General features: G+C 47.5%; 1 protein-coding gene and 1 pseudogene across 1 annotated transcript in view; both read right to left on the bottom strand.

The window, feature by feature from the left end:
* LOC105886688 overlaps positions 1 to 291 on the bottom strand; it is a 3350-nt pseudogene extending 3059 nt beyond the window's left edge.
* The window catches only part of CCDC3 (coiled-coil domain containing 3), a 78938-nt gene that overhangs the window by 17210 nt on the left and 43552 nt on the right, over positions 1 to 18176 (bottom strand). The gene's annotated exons all lie outside the window — the stretch shown is intronic.

The following is an 18176-nucleotide window of genomic DNA, read 5'->3' as shown; positions in this document are numbered from 1 at the left end:
TTTTACCTAACAAACGCAAAGACTATAACCTAGTTGTTTGTAGTCTCATTAATCTAAAATTATATCATTCACACAACAAATGCCCCCATGACTGTATTATAAAGGGTCTGTGTATAGTGAGTAAGGGCCTGGTCAGATCTTTACTGTTAGTGCAGGTGTCTCTGGGGAGGGGCCTGGAACTCAGTGTAAAGGAAGCTGTGGATTTAAGAGGCACACTCTAAAGGGGTTATCAGCTCCTGGGCTGCGTTTCTCTGGCATTCACCTTGGTGCCTTGCCGTTCCTCCCGTACATGTTCAGCCCAAACGTGGGGCCTTAGAGTGCCCAGGGCAGTAGCATGAGATGGCACTGGGCTCCTGGGGAGATGAGCTGTGACTAAATCCTCACCCTGCAGGGATCACAGACACTTTGCTGTTGCCATTTTAGGTAAGAAAAACTATGCTCAGAAGAAGAGGGGGGTTAAGCACAGATGAATGGTGACTTAAAGCCTGGCCATGAGCAGAATCTAGGCTTCCCAGCCACGAGTTCCATCCAGTGGGCCAGAAAGGGTTCCCGGCAGTAGGTTCTGTCGAGGGGAAAAGGAGCAGCTGTCAAGCGTGCCGAGGCTTTGGGATCTCAAATGCAGATAGCACAGGGCTTGTTCATGGCTGTGGGAGGGGCTGGTTAATTCACCCAGGGCAGGAAGCTCCCTAAGCTAGAGATTTAACTCCATTCTGGTGTGGGAGAAACCATGTACTGAGCATTCCATAGGGCCCAGGCACTGTGCTAGGAGTTCTGGCCATTCTCTTACTACATTCTGACATTCAACCCTTATAGGAAGTTGTACTCTTGTTTCCATTTTATAGATTATAAAAATGAAGCTCAGAGCTGAAGTCACCTGCCTAAGGCCCTGTGACAAGTGATGGAGCTTGAACTTGAAATCAGACCATCTGGCTTCAAAAGCTGTGCTGCCATGCTCGTAGCCTCCGTAGCAACCTGACTATAAGGAGATTTAATTGCAAAGCAGGGACTGAGGAGTTGGGCTGATTTCAGTGGCCTCTGGCAACATATGTGAGCCCTGTGTTTAGGGAACCACCACCTCCCAACTACTCTCAAGAAAAACACGGGTAAACTATGTATTATGATACCTGCCTGGGACACAATGGTTTTAGTGCCAAAAAGTAAGAGTTTAAATACCCATTCCAGCTGACTGCCTTCTTATCCACTTCCATAATCCCACTTGTGCGCAGTCTGGGTATTCAATTTAAAATGAATTAAGGAGGCAACTTAAGAAGGACGTCAGTCTGGCTTTTAAAAACTCACAGTTAATGAACATCAAATTGCATTCTCGTCTGCGAGAAGGTGACCTTTTGACTTGTAAACTTTATACAGACTTTGTGGCCAGAGTCGCCTTTGTGCTGTGATCCTGTCCCCAGAGGATGGCTATCCACGTCTGCGGGGAAGGTCAGCCCAGGCCCCAGAGTCCAGTCTGTACAACCCCCACAGCTAGGCCCCTATGCAACCCAGCCCTCTGATGAAGCAGGGGCCCCGGCCCACGGTTGGACTTCACTGACCAGTGGAAAAACCAGGAGGTAGCCTGATCTTTTTTTCAAAATAATTTTATTACAGTAAAATACAAATAACAGAAAACTTCCCATCTTAACCAGGGTAAGGTGCACCCAGGCTGCAGTAACACTTGATCATAATTCATCGCTGCTCAAAATCCTGGGCTTAAGTGATCCTCCCTCCTTAGCCTCCTGAGTAGCTAGGACTTCAGGTGTGTATTCCTCACCCATTACCCTCCCCACTAATTTTTAAAAATTGTTTATTAGATAATTCTAACTATGCTGAGGCTGGTCTTGAACTCCTGGGCTTTAGGTGATCCTCCTGGGATTACAGACATAAGCCACCGTGCTGGCCCATTTAATCATTTCTAAGTATATGCATTGATGGCACTAAGGATGTTCACGTTGTCATATACCTGTCACCACCACAGGCCTTTCCTGCCTCACCTGACGCTCTAAGCGTTTCCACCCCAGTCTCATTCCTGTTACCATTTGTTCAGCTCTGCCTATACACGTCAACTTTTCCATCTCCAGGTGGCCATTTGCTCTTTCCAGAGGCACTGCTTGTGAACACAGCCTGCAGGGGGACCTGGGTGGGAGAGCTCCCTGCTCACAGGGGTCAAGAGATGCATTCTGCACCAGCTCCCGAGGCCACCTCCTAGCCCGAGCCCTGTATCCCACCCTCCTGTCTGCATCAGGAGATGCTCTGGAACCAGAGGTCCTGGGTTAGAACCCACCCAGCGCCTCCCTGGGAAGCTACATGGCCTGGGGCATTTGACCTAATCCCAAAGAACCTCTTTCTCTCCCAACATCTGTTTGAATGATTGTGAGAATTGACCTGGAAGGCCATGTTAGGCCTAGTGCTCTGTTCTAGGAGTCGCCTGGACCAGCTGTCCTCCACCAAAGCCCCCTCTTCCCCTTTTGCCTTTAGCAGGACCCAGGATGTTTGTCATCCCAGAATGCGGTAGAGTGGAGTTGGAACCCCAGTAAGCTTCAGTTTCTAACTTCCCTTTGGCGGAGTCTGGGAGCAGATGCCCGCTTTGATGTGGTGTCTCATAGCATAGAATGTACAGGAAGGGGCCTTCCCCAAGTCAGCCCACAGAGGGAAAGCAGGGCCCTTCCAGGCTCAGGTGGACACACCTATTCTCCTATACAAACGTACAGTGTCTTTTCCCATCTCTCCCGGCTTAGGGAGACAAGAGAGACAATCCCTTGAGGGACTCAAAGAATAAATTGCTTATTTCTAAAAGTCAGTTGGGGGAAGAAGACCATCTGGATGCTTTGAAAGCTTCAGAACTCAAGAAAGAAACTGGGTAGACAAATCCAGACTGCAGATTGGGCTGACCCTCGGCAGCCTTTCCCTGGGCTCACCATCTGTACATGTGATCGCCTAGGAGGGAAAGTAATCTCTGGGGGATGGTTTCTTGCCTGGTACACTCAAATTCGGCTGTGTCTGCTAAACAGGCTTCAAGAGCAGCTGAAGGTTGCCAGGAGGTAGGTGGCCCTCACTTAGCTCTGCTGCTTGGATAGCAGTACTTTTTCACAAGTATTTGACTTACAGCCACACTGAACGATTGAATTCCCTGAACATGCCCCAAGCATCACCATGTCTTTAGCCCTGAGGCTTCTTCCTGGCATGCACCTCTCAACCCCACCAGCCTGAGACCCTCTCCAATTGGAGGCCCCCTTCTTCACAAAGCCATTCCTGGACCCCTCGAATGCCTGTAACACCCCCCCCTCCCGCCTCTATGGCGCCTAGAGCCTCCTGTTTGCATTTATGTTGCAGAGGTGAGAATTAAAACCAGTTACGTTACTTTTTGTTATAAGGCGCAGAGGCAGGTTTTCCTCGGATGTGCATCACACTCCCTTACGTCCTCGGCTTCTCCTCCCTGCTGCCCCAGGACGAGCTCCATGAAGGCAGCATCTGTGACTGCCATCCCCGCCTGGCTCCACGCCCAGAACCTGGTGAGTACTGAGTAAGCTTGAGTCTGTTATGCTTTACAAGGCAGTACAGCTGCTCCGAGCACGAAGCCTTGGACACAACCTCCTCGGCCACGTGGCTCTTTGCAAAGTTTGCAAGGACAGCCGAAGTCAGCACTCTACCCCACCTCCATACCCAGCCATGGAATGAGTTTCGTTTTACAGTGAAACCAGGGGGGGCAGATTTGTCTTTTCCTGGTGGATTAATGCAATGCTAGGTTTGGTGTGAGACTCTTTTGTGAGCTCAATTTTGTGCCTTGCAGGAGTCTGGTTTCAGATGCTAGAGAATTGTCAGGACTGCAGTTTCAGCTTCCAGCCCCTGCTACTGTGTATCATTACAATAGGCGACCTTCTAAGCCAAGCTCTGAGTTTTTAGGACACTCCCCACTCTTCCTGGACACTATAAAGAGGAGTAAAAGCTGGACTGGCCTTATTTCCAATCCCGCGTTAAACCACCCCGCCCTGCGGTGTGCTTTAGGCCCAGGAGCAGTGCACTGGTGGGCTGACACCCCTTTCAAGCAGAAATGAGCTTGTTATGTTTTAGGAAATTCTATGCCTGTGGGTTGAAGGAGAAGTCCTAGAATGCCTTCTGAAGAGATGACTGGGTGCCAAAACAGAATTTATAACTGCGTTGCCATGGCAGCCAGTATGTCACGTTTCACTCAGCCTAAGAATATCTAAACCCTGATGGTTCCAAGAACAGGCTGACTGGAGCAGGCAGGTGCGCTCCACGAGAGACCCCGGGGTTGATCTCCATTTCTGGCTCCTAATCCACTGCCTTTCCGTGGCTCTCTGAAAATCCCCCACTCTTACTGTGAAGGTCACCGTGGGCCCACGGGCTCTTAAATGGGAGCCCTGGGTTGCAACACCCCTTTCCTTCTCCCATCTGAGTACTAACCAGGCCCGACCCTGCTTAGCTTCCAAGATTAGACGAGATGGGACATGTTCACGGTGGCACAGCCCTAGACTCCTTCCTCTATTGCATCTAAACGGATGTGACACTTTCCAAGATATGTGGCCAAATTATGTCTGAGTTTGGGGGACAGTGAAAAAAGAATGTAGGGAGCATAGAACAGAGACTCTCTGTAAAGTCAGAATGGCAAGTGGCAGAGGTGGTGGATTTAACCTGAAGTTCCAGAAGCTTCTATGTGCTGAAAGAGGGGGAGCTACCAGTATCCTTTAGGGGTGAAGGCAGGTTTGGAAAGCAGAGATGTCCTGAATGAAGCCCATGGTCCCAGGAGAGCCCAACTGGGGAGCAGAAAACATGGGTCAGACTGGTGAGCATCCCTGGGGAAGCAGGCACATAGGACGTGGAGTCCAGAGAGAAGAAACTGAGGCAGAGGTGCTGAGCGACCCAGCCACTGGAGACCTGGGAAGGTCCCTAAACGGGGTCATACTCTGGGCCTCTTGGGCTTATTATATCCAATAGGTAACCACTTGTAGACAAAAAATAATCAAGATCTCATTTTTCCTCTTTAACGTCGTTTGTGGCCCAGTATTCACTAAGAATACTCTCAGAACCCAGACCACTGAATCATTTCTTGCGGCCCTGTAATAGCTTCTCCATCAGTGAAGGCCAATTTCTCGGGCTGCTGCCTGGAGGGGTGGCCGTCTGCTTCCACCCGAATGCCGCATGGCAACCTGCTCTGACCACACCTGGCATCTGGTTCTCCTCCTTTCCCTTTTTTCTTTTCAAAGCACAACCGCCTGTCCCCAAGGTAAACCCATCTGTGTCTCTCATTACAAAATGTAACATACGTGGTTTCAACCTGTGTTTCTGCAGTCACACAGATTCAGTCCATTTCCTTTCCCAGCCTTGAACACAGCCATCACATCTCCCCTGTTGCCTCTCTATCCCCAGGTAGACAGCCAGCCCCTTTCTTACATTGCATTCTTCTAGACCCCTCGTGGTCTGACTCCATGTCCCATGAAATTCTCCAGTCCATCCTATTGCGATACCCAGGGCTCAGCGCTGTGCTTAAGGCATAGTGTGACCAGGAATATTACAGCTCAAACTTTATATATGAGCCAGAGGACGATCTAGGACAGATCCTTAGGTGGGAAAGGCCTTAGGTGACCAAATCTCTTCCACCCCTCCAGCCAACAGCCACTCTGCTTCCATCTGAATGCCCCCATGACAAGGCCTTCGGACCACACAAGGCAAGAAGCTACCTACAGGGCCTTGAGAAATGATTCAACAGTCTGGGTTTAGAAATGATTCTTAATGAATACTGGGCCACAAAGGACTTAAAGAAGAAAAAGATCTTGATTATGTTTTGTCTATAGTTACCTATTGGATATAAGAAACCCAAGAGTATATCCCAAGAGGAAGGGTTGGGCAGGAGCAGAAAGGGACCACTACTGACCTCAGCTGGCATGTGGGACAGTGTTCCCATCCAGGATAGGGCCATGGACACTGGGTAGAGTGAAAACAGGTGGACAGTCAGAAGCAGAAACCAAAACAGGAGCATCAGTCCATGGTTTGGCCTGGGAAATACAGGTAGACTGTGAAGACAACTGGGATGAGTAGGATCAGGCTGGGCTCTATGGACTTGGTTGTATGTAACTGGTTATGATCATCTAATCCTGGGCCTGAGACACTGACAAGACCCCAAGCTCCACTGGAGGGATACTGTGTATTTAAGCCAATTATGTATTTCAAGTAGGCCAAGAACTGTGGCTGAGCTGAACCTAATGGCAGCCAATGGTGGCTTTAGCTATGAGGGTCAGAGCTAAATGGGCAGGGCTGGCAGGCTGCCCACGCTAGGAGGCCTGGTTCGTGAGGTATGTGTTGTATTTGTGTCTTGGGGAGCATTATTTTCAAAGAATGTGGTAGAGTGATGACGCCTAGAATTCTGCATTTATCCATGCTGAGAGGGCCTGCTTTTCCTTCCTGTGTATCCTTTCTGTTAAGATAGGAACAAAGGTCAATTAAGAGATGGGACAGACAAATACAAAACAAGAATCAAGACAGACTACTCCATTTATAGTTAATGGTTGGGTTTAAACACCAATAAACAGATTATCAGACTAGCTTCAAACTAAAGACCCAACTATATGCTGTTTACAAGAAATGAACTTTCAATATATAGACAACTAGGTTGAAAGCAAAAGGCTGGAAAAGGTTATACACATGGAGCAGGCACAGTGGACTTTAGGATATGGAGTATTACTAGAGACAATGGGATATTTCATCAAGGGTCAACTCATCAAGAAATTATAATCATAAATTTTATGTACCTATGAAATAAAAATGTAGGAAGTAAACTCAGAACAGTTATATAGCACCATGGAGATCAGAAAGATGAATAAGGCTAGGCGTGGTGGCTCACGCCTGTAATCCTGTGGGTTGGCCAAGGTGAGTTGTGACACCCCATCTCTAAAAACTAGCCAGGCATTGTCGTAGGTGCCTGTAGTCCCAGCTATATGGGAAGCTAAGGGAAGAGGATTACTTGAGCCCAAGAGTTTGAGATTGCTGTGAGCAATGACACCATGGCACTCTACTGAGTGAGACTTTTTTAAGACAAAGATGAATAAGACAGTTATTAGCCCCAATTTCTATCTTATAAAAATCAGGATCTTGGGGTCCCTTTGATGCTAATAGCCTACTCTAAAAATCTTTAAATACTTGTTTTTTATATCAGCTGATGAAATCCTTACCAGCCATCTCCACCCAGAAAAGTAATCTTTTTGAAAAAGATCTTTTTAGCATGGCTATTTCCAAACACACATAAAAGGTAGAAATATGAGTATAGTGAGCCTCCATATACCACTGTCCTACCCTCAATAGCTCCTAGCGTTTTGCCTCTCCACTGGCCCAACTATGTTTTGCTATAGTATTTTTAAGGAAAATATCTACACCTATAGATACTTCAGTGTGCAGTTATAACTGTTGAGGACATTTGAAAAAGCATAATCATTATACCATTGTCACATTTTAAATTAATGATTGTTCTACATTAGTTAGTACCCAGTTCAGTTGCATCACAGATATTTGTTTATAACTGGTCTGTTCAAATCCTGATTCAGATAAGACTCAGTTATTGCATGGGTTGTTGTAGTGCCTGAGTCTCCTTTATGCTAGGATAATCTTTTTTGTTTTAATCCATTGATGATTTATGACAAACTAGATCATTTATGCTGCAAAAGGGCTTTTTTTTTTGGTAGAAACAGAATCTCACTTTGTGGCCCTTGCTAGAGTGCCATGAGGTTACAGAGCTCATAGCACCCTCCAACTCCTGGGCTTAAGCGATTCTCTTGCCTCAGCCTCCTAAGTAGCTGGGACTACAGGCGTCCGCCACAACACCTGGCTATTTTTTGGTTGCAGTTTGGCTGGGGCCAGGTTAGATCGCGCCATCCTTGGTATATGGGGCTGGCGCCCTACTCACTAAGCCACAGGCACTGCCCTAAAAGGGCTTTTTTTGACTTAAAGATCTGTTCTAGAAATTATGACCACCACTTCAATAAAGAACAAAATAGAAGTTTAGGAGTAAATCATCTAATACCTGCTTTGTCCCAAAACACTCCAAAGGGATTCCATCTCATTTCCTAGTGAATATGCTAAAGCTAGTTAGGCTAATTTGATCCACATTAGAATTCCAGGAGCCCGCCTGGAGTCATCTGGAACAAACTATTTCCAATCAATTTAAAGTGAAATTCAATCCGCATTTCAAAAGCACTAACAAGATGTGGAGTTTTCTATCAACCTCAAACTACACCCACAATCCACAAAAATAACTGCAGTGGAGAAGGGACTTCAGAAGCCCCCTAGGTTTGTAAGAGGTGAACTGTGCCAAGTCAGAAGTAGTGATCTAATTTTCTTCCAACCTCGAGGCCTGCTGGGGCACATGGGAGTTGTCAAGGAACGCAGGTGTGCACACCCAGAGCCGCAGCATGTTCAGACACAGCCACGTAAACAGCATAGCAACGCTGTTCAATAAAACTTAATATAGACGTACTCAGTGTTTAGAGGAGGTGGTTATGACATCTGTGGCCCAAGGCAGAGCAGCTTAGCCAGCCAGGCCCCCAGGAAACCATTTTCAACTTATGTCCACACCAAACCCCAAATTTCTTAAGAAAGCTTGGAAAGCCAAAATCTTAGGAAGAAAAACCTCCCAAGCCCTAGGCCTATGAGAGAAGAACACAATAAAAAACAGACAAAAGAGAGGGCAGTGCCTGTGGCTCAAAGGAATAGAGGGCCGGCCCTATATGCCAGAGGTGGTGGGTTCAAACCCAGCCCTGGCCAAAAAACACAAAAAAAAAAAAAAGAGAGAGAGAGAGAAAGCATGAAACGATCCTTTCCTTTTTATCAGTAGTCTTCGGTTACATTTCCCTCCAGCTCCTTTGTTAAGAATTACAATACTTGACCTCTTCAGTGAGTTGAAGCGTGAACCTAGACTAGATTATTAGCCCTCCACCTTCTTGCCCACTGGCAGGGCCACTCTAGCTACAAAGTTGTCTCTTCAATGCAAGAGGTTCAATACTCTGTAACCTGCTTCCTCCTAGACATGTACATTTAACACCGACAGCTGAGTCTCACCTTCCACCCAAGACAACTAACCTGCCAGCCTGCAGGAAGCGATTGTGCACACAGCAGCCCCTGGTGAGGTAGAGTGTGAGGTAACTGGGTCTTCTGTTCTCTGACCACCATTCTGTCCCTAAAGCAGCAATTGTGAAGTGTCCCCCTCTGATGTGGCAAGAGGCTCTCATTCCACTGAAGACACTCAGTGAGGGGCAGACAGGCCTCTAGCCTCGCATTATTAAAGGCATTCCTCTGATGCCTGCCCGAGGGAGAGAGGAGCAGCTGCTAGGGATCCAATATTTGACTCCCCCCAAACTCATGTGGATGGTCGAGCTCTAATTGTGGGTGGAGCCTAATGGGAGGCATCTGAGTTGTGGGGAAAGGCCCCCCCATAAATACCTTAATATCCTCTCTGGATTAAGGAAGTGAGCAAGTTCTGTGCTCTGTTCGTTCTCAGAGAGCTTGTTCAAAAGAGCCTGGCACCTCCCTCCTCTCTCACTGCGGCATCTCTGCACCTGTAAGACCCCCTTCCCCCACGAGTGAAAACAGCTCGAGGCCCTCACCAGACGCTGGCACCTGCTGCTTATATGTCCTGCAAAACTATGGGTCAAATCTTTCTTTTTGTGCAGCCATCGATTTCTGAATACTAAACCAGCTTTCCATAACTAATTTGAAACTGCATGTTGTGGGATTTGATTTGCAAACCAGTATTATGTTGATTTTTTTTCATCTTTGTTCAGGAGAGACGTTGACTTACAGTTTTGTTTTCTTGCATTTCTCCCTGGTTTTAGATATCGGGGGAATGCCAGCCTGTGGAGTGAGGAGGATTGGGCACTGCTCTGGGTACAGTGACAAAACCACAAAGTGAACATAACAGATCACTCAGTGGACCCGACGTCATATACTGAAGTGAAACAAATCCATTCTGAGGGTATTCACTATTTTGGAATTATTATTTTATGTGGGAATGGGTCAACTTGCCTCATCTCATCCTGTGCTATCCCCAAACTCTGCTCTTTCCTGAGGCCTCCAGGTCGGGGGCCCCCTGCTTCCTGCCCTCTCCCCTACTAGGATGAAGGAGGACAGAAGCCCAGAGAAGGAAACGGGTCATAGAAAATCAAACCAAAAAGTAAAACACAGACCAGCTCTCTCGTGTCTGGTCTCCCTTCCTGTTTCTACCTCCAGGGTTGATTTTCAGCCAATGAAAAAGTCTAGGCCTGCCCCAAGTTTGAAAGGAAAAGCTCAGTTCTGCCTCTGACCTGGTTTTAGGACTGTCTGATGCAGCTTCGAAGCAATGTAACATTCCCACCTCTGAGGCCACCTCTGGGAAAAGGTCTCCGGAAAGGAGGTTCTAGCTGGGGGTTTAGCTTAAGGGCCTTGTCTAATCAAATGTTGGGTGAATAGGATTTGGAATTAAGTCTCCAGTAAGCAGGGGATGGAACTCTTTTCAAGTTTACACCTAGAGTGGCCAAAGATTTCATATTACTGCAAAGAAGTGGACAAAAGATAAATCAAAAATCTCATGAGGGTTTGCCCTGTGCCTGGGTGCTGGGTGCTAAGAATGCACAAGGCACCCCTGACCTCCCCTGTGACTTCACGGCCTTCCCTGCTCCGTGGCCATTTATCACCTGTGGGTTCACAGGTGGATTGTAAGCTCCCTGTGCACAAGAATCGAGATCTTCTATTTAATTATGTTGTGCTAGACAGCAGGCGCTGCTCAGTGCCTGACCAAGTGGATTACCTTAACAGTTAAGCTTGGCTATCGATAATGAATAAAATGGCTCCTCTATGAAGAGCGGAGTTAGAGGATAGAAGCAGTTTGTTGATTTAATAATAGCTAAATGTGTAGAGTCCTTACTGGGGGCCAGGCCTGGCTCTGAGCACAGCCTCCTGCTGCCTCTTTTATAGAGGGGGTGATGGAGCCTCAGAAGACAGACCTGAGATGGCCCAGCTAGTAAGTGGCAGATTTGGGCTCTAGACCCACAGTCTGACTCGAGAGCCCAGCCCTCAGCTCTCTGTACAATACTGACTCTTAGGACAAGGATGAGATTGGAGCCTCTCAGGCCTGTGGGATGTGAGGGGGAAGGATTTGATGATGCACCTGAAGGAAGGGGGATGTATCCCGCCATCGACAGAGGGGAGGGGGCGTCTACCTCTAGAACTTCCTTCTTTCTTTCTCTACCTGTGGGACCTTCCCCAGAGTAGCTGGGGAAAAGTAGCTGATCAGAATATCTGATCTTCCACCCAATATGAGAGTCATTGTCAAATAGGTTTGTCCTTCTTAGACCTCATGTCTGATGCCTTAAATAAACATCTGGTGACCAAGTGACAACCCAAAGCAGTCAAAATTTAAGTCTTTGCCTTTAAACCGATTCTTTTCTATATGTGTTATATTACAGGGACACCTACCTTACAGCCCCAGCAGCTGGGCTCTGAGTGAACCACAACCTCACAGGTGAGTTTTAGGGATCCTAAAAGGGAAGATGGGCTCGGCGCCTATAGCTCAACCGGCTAAGGCGCCAGCCACGTACACCTAAGCTGTCGGGTTCGAATCCCCAGCCCGGACCCGCCAAACAACAATGACGGCTGCAACCAAAAAATAGCCGGGCGTTGTGGCGGGCGCCTGTGGTCCCAGCTACTTGGGAGGCGGAGGCAGGAGACTCGCTTGAGCCCAGGAGTTGGAGGTTGCTGTGAGCTGTAATGCCATGGCACTCTGCCCAGGGGGACAGCTTGAGGCTCTGTCTCAAAAAAAAAAAAAAAAAGGGAAGATGCTGCTAGTTAGCTAAGTAGCAAGAACTGGACACTGCTGTCCATGGGTCCTCAGGATCACTTCTCCTTTGTACTCAGTAATAGAGGCTCCTAAGAGAACCAAATGATTGGGCACATAGCTGCCCAGAATAGAGCATGTACCCCAGCCTGCCTTGAGCCAGGTGTGGCCATGCAGGTTTTGGCTGTGGGCTATAAGCAGATAAGGTGTGCACAGCTTCTGGGGAGAGCTGCTTAAATGGAAAATGCTTGTTCTTCTCTTACCCTTAGAATGCAGCCATTGTGGACCATGAGGTGAACTTACCCATGCAAGCCCTGCTCTGTGGAGCAACCAGATGAAAGGACCTACCACCAGGGGCTTCCGTCCAGCCTAGAATGCCTACCCAGCTTTCATAGGAAAACAAAATAAACTACCCGAGCCAGTATTATCTGGGTTTTCTGATCCTTCAGCTGAACGTACTCCTAGAGAATACACACCAATGTCCCCAGTGCTTGCTCAGTGAGAGAGAATCACAGGCTCACGCTTCTAAATCAGTGCAAGTAACAGGCTGGCCTGCCTCTTTAAGGAGGTCCTAGCAGATTCTTGGACAAAATGCTATGCCGCGAATATCACTATAGCTGGATTTTCTGCCCAGGAGAAAGTGTGAGCATGACTCCTAAGGAAGCAGACCATGATGGGTACAGAGACTGTCAAAAACTTAGGTGGTGGGATTATGCTCAGATCATTAGGGGGCCTGTCTAGACCAGTGATCTTCAAAAATGTTTAAAGATTACTTAAATTTCAAAAGTGCAAAGCACAGTCAGCATATTCTTTTTTTTACTCAACATAATTTAAGTGTGCCATGGAAGTGTAACTGTGGGTCCCAGTGTGCTGTGAGATAAAAACAGTTGAAAAAACACCCAGAGATGTATCAAAACCGTGGGGCTGACGTACTAGGAACAGCACTGCACCCCCCTCTCTGCCTACTCACTCCAGATGCACACAGTGTCACCTTCTAGCTGGCGCCACCCACTGTGTCCAAGCACATATGCTGATCTCTGCCGTCTCCCCTCTGGGCCATTGCTCTGGCCTTGCCCTTCTCTTCTCTGCCCTTTCCCCTTCTCTTCTCTGCATCTCATTCTTTTCCAATATTCTAAGGTCCAGCCCCACCTCCCCTGGACACCGTCCTCAACCAGTTTAGGCTGCATGGGTCCTTTTCTAGTTCAGCCCACCACAGAAGCGCTCACCTGTGCTTACTCTGACGGAGCTTAGTAAGTGCCTACTGAATGCATGAATAAATTAAATCCAATCCATAGGGCCTTAAGTCTAACAGTTTGAGATAACAGAAAACTCCCTCCAAAGCACCTACCAGGACCTGCTCTGCCCCAGGGTCTGTTTCAATTAAAAATAAAGAAGCAATATCTCCTTGCCAGACTGGCAAGGAAGAGGCTAAAGCAGTGATTTTCAAATGGTGTGCCAGGAGAGGATTTTAACTGTGCTGTGAAAAATTTTAAATTATTATTTTCTCTTTTTGAGACAGAGTATTACTCTGTCACCCTGGGGTTGAGTGCCATGGTATTGTTCTAGCTCACAGCAGCCTCAAACTCTTGGGCTCAAGTGATCTTCCTGTTTCAGCATCCCAAGTAGCTGGAACTACAGATACCTGCCACAATGCCCTGCTAGCTTTTTTTATTTTTAGCAGAGATGGGGTCTCACTCTGGCTCAGGCTGGTCTCGAACCTGTGAGCTCAGGCAATCTACCCGTCTCAGCCTCCCAGAGTGCTAGGGTTACAGGTGTGAGCCACTAGACCTAGCCATAATTAAATTATTTTCAAAAGAAGTTCAAAGTACAGTAAAGCATATTCCTTTTAAAAAAAAAAAAAAAAACTTTTTTCATCAACATGATTTTTTTTTTTTTTTTTTTGAGACAGAGCCTCAAGCTGTCCCCCAGGGTAGAGTGCCGTGGCATTACAGCTCACAGCAACCTCCAACTCCTGGGCTCAAGCGAGTCTCCTGCCTCCGCCTCCCAAGTAGCTGGGACCACAGGCGCCCGCCACAACGCCCAGCTATTTTTTGGTTGCAACCGTCATTGTTGTTTGGCGGGTCCGAGCTGGGGATTCGAACCCGCCACCCTAGGTGTACATGGCTGGTGCCTTAGCTGGTTGAGCTATAGGCGCTGAGCCCATCAACATGATTTGAGTGTGCCCAGCAGCTTACCTATAGTTTCAAGTGTGCTGTGAGATAGAAAAGGTTGAAAATCCCTGCCTCGGAGGGAGGAATCCATCTAGCCCGGGGATGGAGGCCGGCCCAGGAGCAGAGCAGAAGGTGGCCGTGTTCTCTGCTAACACAAACATGCAATGCATCCACCTGCAGGACTGGGGCACCCTGGAAAAACTTACACTCAATTGTCACTTTTTCTCCTGGGTTTTTTGACTAATTCTCCTGTACCACGTTAAAATAGAGAAGACAAACATTTCTGAATTTCCCACCTCCTTGCTCGTGTCAGAAACCCTTAAAGGCCCCACGTCCCACACAAGCTCAGACCTGTGACCTGCTCGTTTATTCAGCGCTGACAGTGAGACCTTCTGTGGGGAAAGTGAGGCAGGTGGCGTCTCCCTGACATACTTGATTTCTTAACACCCAGCTGGAGTTTCTCACAGGTCAGCCTGCGTCACCCCAGGGGGACACAGTGTGCAGAGGGGTGTGCATGACCAGGTTTCCTTAGTACTACAAAGGCTGAGTTACCTGTGGCTCAACTTGGGCACAGCAGCCTGGGTCATAACAGGCCAAGCAGGAGTTGAAATGATCCATCCAAGTTATTTGGGGAGTGCTCTGAGAAACAAAAGGAAGCTTAAAACCCACTGAAGAAACGTTCACTGTAATGCAAAGATTTATGATCTGGAAGGCGTGATAGCAGAGGGTTTGGCAGGTGGCTTCCAGCATTTGTAAATAAAGCAGGAAGTAGGGTGGTGCCTGTGGTTCAAAGGAGTAGGGCGCCAGCCCCAAATACTGGAGGTGGCAGGTTCAAACCCAACCCTGGCCAAAAAACTGCAAAAAATAAAGCAGGAAACAGTAGGTATCACTTTCAGAATGCTGTGACACTTTTGACTTTTTTTTTTTTTTTTTTTTTTTTGGCTGGGCCTGGTGGCTCACACCTGTAATCCCCACACTTTGGAAGGCTGAGGCAGTGGATTGCTTGAGCCCAGGAGTTGGAGGTTACTGTGAGCTGTGATGACACCACTGCACAGTAGCCTGGGCAACAGAGTGAGACTCTGTCTCAAAGAGATAAAAGAAAAAGGTTTTCTTTTTGAGCCATAGCTAAAGATGTCTGGAAATGACTGATTCAATACAAGATGGATAGTTTGTGTTCTCACGTAAGTCCTGGCCTTCTGTGGAACTCAGCTCTCCCCTGTACCACAGCTGTTCAAGCCTCTGCTGTTGTCATTAAAAATGAACACAATTATACCCTCTCCAGAGAAACAGAAGTGCAATAGAAACGACTTCCGGTGGCCACACAAAGCACAGACCCAAAATGATTGTGCCCCCCTAAAATCAGGCAAGACCAAAAGTCAGGCCTGTGTGGCTCTCCCCAAACCTCCTACGTTCCCAGACAACCAGAAAGAACGTGAGCTCCCAGGGGGGTTGTGTTGTGCTCACCGCTCCATCCACAGGCTCTAGAATAGTCCTAGCACTAAGGTCCTTGGTAAATGTTACCTCAATGAATAACCTGATGAGGGATGAATTAGGACAATCTTCAAACTCTAAAGTAATTACCTATGGCCAAGGCAATGGACTCAACCCTAACAAAGAAACCCTGTCTCAACTGAGGTGCCAGAAATAATAGAGAACTGGTCACACACAGAACCAAGAGGCTCAGCGCCTGTGGCTCAAGTGGCTAAGGCTCCAGCCACATACACCTAAGGTGGCGGGTTCGAATCCAGCCTGGGCCCGCCAAATAACAATGACGGCTGAAACCAAAAAAAAAAAAAAAAAAAAGCCGGGAGGGTGCCTGTGGTCCTAGCTACTTGGGAGGCTGAGGTAAGAGATTCGCTTGAGCCCAGGAGTTGGAGGTTGCTGTGAGCTGTGATGCCACAGCACTCTACCCAGGGGGATAGCTCGAGGCTCTGTCTCAAAAAAAAAAAAAAATGGAACCAAGAAGCTACTTCTCTCCAGTTTGAGATGTTTTGAGACTGGCCTATGATGTCTCTTCACATCGGAGTCCCTTTCTGGAGGCCTCTTCTCCCTCTCACCCCATTTTGCATGTCGTTCTTTGGCAATAATGAACAGATTCAGATTCTCTGAATACATAGGGCTGTTTTATGACTTGGGGGCACTGCACAGTCAATGTTTTCCAGCTAAGATTCCAGAAATGCATGACCCGCCTCCTTCAAGCCCCAAGCCACTGTGTCCCCCTCCGAGACACACTGACCCGGTGTTCTGAACCCCAGCCAGCCTCTGCTGGAATAAATCAAGTTCTCGTCTGTGTTACGTGTACTGTCATATTTCTGTCATCCTGCTGCAACTTTTCTGGGGAGGTATTTCACTCCCGACCCGGTTTTGCACTCCCTGATAGAATAGAGCTGATTTTATACTACACACAGTTCCTATTTGTTGGCGGTGTGAATGAGCGATCCAGGGCCCCTCTGCTCACTGTAGCCCATCTTATTATGTCCCTACCTGGCATCTGTAGGGATATACTGAAGAAACAAAGATTTCAGTATATACACACAAAATATAGATAGGATGGGAAGCCAAAGGCAAGCGGGCTCAGTGGCTGCCTGGGCATACCACGGCAGGGGGTAGGCTATGCTCGGGCTGTCCCAACACGGGCAGAGAAATCTCTACTTTCATTCTCCCTGTTCCCCGCTGAGGGCCACCAGGCTGGGCCAGCAGCTCGCTCAGCTTCCAGCAGGGAGCTCGGAGGCCTTGGGCTCCAGGGAACACTCTGACTGCCTTAGTCTCAGACATTTTGTATGGGAAGAAGATATTAACAGTCACCTCTGGAAGAGTCTAGGACAGGCATCAGCAAGCTTTTCCAGCCAAGGGCCATACAGTAAAGGTTTCAGCTTTGTTCCCTCCCCCCCAGTCCCCGTCCTACCCACACATCTCTGCTGCCACAGCACCAAGCAGCCACCGGCGATTAGTAGACGACAGAACATGGCCACCATCCAACAAAAACTTCAGATGCTGATATCTGGCCTTCATACATTTTCATGCTTCACAAAACATTCCTCTTATTTATTTTAACCATTTAAAAGCCTACAAACTACACTTAGGAGTCTAACAGAAATTAGGCATCAGGCCAGATTTGAGCCAGCTCACCAGACCTGGCCTTTGGGACACAGTGTGCCAGCCTCTGCTGCCCTGGGGAGAAATCATGCGATGTTATGTCTGTAAGTATTCACTCAGAGAGTACATACTCCAGTGGTATGTACTCCAGAGTACCCATTATCCGGCCTTCTCTAAATGGCTGGTATTTCCAGAATTTGGATATTTTTAAATCCAAACACTATATTCACAAAAAGTTTATTCAAATCAAACAGTTTTGATTTTGAATGGCCTTAGGTTTCCTTTGCATGGTATAGTTTACTGAATGGGATGTCATATATACGATATTATATGATAGGTAAGCCTATTATAATCCAACAATCCACAATGATGGTTATCCATGAAAACATACAAGGGACCCGCACAGTTATGATGCCACCCTGGCCCCGTGAACATCCCCGTCACCATCTGCTGCTCCATTTTTAGCAGGTGGACTGGCCCACCTAGACACCACCCGTTGTCACTCACAGCCGAGTACTTCACACAATCACCACACACCACCCACAAGAGCAAACTGTTCTTCAAAGTTGCTGCGATGAATAATTCTTTATTTTTAAAATGTTTAGAATGATTCTGCTGTTGAGATGTGTCTGGCATTTCACTCCGTTGGCTATACCAAGGAGTGCATGAATCACACGAAATTGTTTACTTCTATTTCCTTAAAGATTCACTATAAGATTCCTTTAAATACTAAGCTCTCCCTAAGGCAAACGAAACACCATTTCATCACCTTTTCAAGGACACATCTGAGTTAGACAAGCTGTAGGATTTCGCTTAAGAAAATTCTACTTGTCACTGCCTGATTAGGAGTGTATGCCTCATTTTACTCCAACTCTATAGACTTAGATTCCTGTTGGAAAATACCACCTTTCTGAGGCACATCGTGCGATTTCCACTCCTGCCCATGGTTATTACCAGCAAGGAACTGGGAGTGTGGAGAGGGAGGCAGGTTCAAAGTGGGCCCCACGGATCATCTGGTTTGTCACTACGCCCTAGACTCAGTAACTTCCTCCTCATTCCAGTGACTTGTGACCACTGCACTGCTGTTCTGCCAAACTGCC

This window comes from Otolemur garnettii, unplaced genomic scaffold (genome assembly GCF_000181295.1).
Source record: "Otolemur garnettii isolate 467f Iridium unplaced genomic scaffold, OtoGar3 scaffold00019, whole genome shotgun sequence".
Taxonomy (NCBI): Eukaryota; Metazoa; Chordata; class Mammalia; order Primates; family Galagidae; genus Otolemur; species Otolemur garnettii.
The sequence above is the reverse complement of the archived record's forward strand: the minus strand, read 5'-3'. Positions and strand labels throughout refer to the sequence as shown.